This window comes from Marmota marmota, unplaced genomic scaffold, assembly GCF_001458135.2.
Source record: "Marmota marmota marmota unplaced genomic scaffold, marMar, whole genome shotgun sequence".
Lineage (NCBI taxonomy): Eukaryota > Metazoa > Chordata > Mammalia > Rodentia > Sciuridae > Marmota > Marmota marmota.
This window is the reverse complement of record NW_025999864.1, coordinates 1,157,838-1,159,065: the sequence shown is the minus strand read 5'-3', so window position 1 is coordinate 1,159,065 and position 1,228 is coordinate 1,157,838.

The window sequence follows — 1,228 nt, the reverse complement described above, 5'->3', positions numbered from 1 at the left end:
AATTCTTTTCCTATTTTTATGCCTTTAATTTCTTTTGTCTGTCTAATTGCTCTGGCTAGTATTTCAAGAACTAAATTGTATAGAAGTGGTGAGAGAGGGCATCCCTGTCTTGTTCCAGATTTTAGAGGGAATGCCTTCAGTTTTTCTCCATTTAGGATGATGCTAGCCTGAGGTTTAGCATATATAGCTTTTACAATGTTGAGGTAAATTCCTGTTATCCCTAGTTTTTCTAGTGTTTTGAACATAAAGGGATGCTGTACTTTGTCGAATGCTTTTTTTGCATCTATTGAGATGATCATATGGTTCTTATCTTTAAGTCTATTGATGTCGTGAATAACATTTATTGATTTCCGTATATTGAACCAACCTTGCATCCCAGAGATGAATCCTAATTGATCATGGTTCAAAATTTTTTTGATATGCTTTTGTATTCGATTCGCCAGGAGTTTATTGAGAATTTTTGCATCCAAGTTCATTAGAGATATTGGTCTGTAGTTTTCTTTCTTTGAATTGTCTTTGTCTGGTTTCGGGATCAGGGTGATGTTGGCCTCATAGAATGAATTTGGAAGAGCTCCTTCTTTTTCTATTTCTTGAAATAGCTTGAAAAGTATTGGTATTAATCCTTCTTTGAAGGTTTTGTAAAACTCTGCTGTATACCCATCCGGTCCAGGGCTTTTTTTGGTTGGTAGTCTTTTGATGGCTTCTTCTATTTCTACCTTTGTTATTGGTCTGTTTAAATTGTGTGTGTCTTCCTGACTCAATCTGGGCAGATCATATGACTTAAGAAATTTATCAATATCTTCACTATCTTCTATTTTATTGGAATATAGGGTTTCAAAATACTTTCTAATTATCTTCTGTATTTCTGTAGTGTCTGTTGTGATATTGCCTTTTTCATCCCGTATGTTAGTAATTTGAGTTCTCTCTCTTCTTCTCTTCATTAGCATGGCTAAGGGCCTGTCGATCTTATTTATTTTTTCAAAGAAACAACGTTTAGTTTTACCAATTTTTTCAATGGTTTTTTTTGTTTCAGTTTCGTTGATTTCTGCTCTGATTTTAATTATTTCTTGTATTCTACTACATTTGCTGTTGTTTTGCTCTTCCTTTTTTAGGGTTTTGAGGTGTAGTGTGAGTTCATTTATTTGTTTGTTTTTTCTTTTTTTGAGGAAAAAACTCCAGGAAATGAATTTCCCCCTTAAAACTGCTTTCATTGTGTCCCATAGATTCC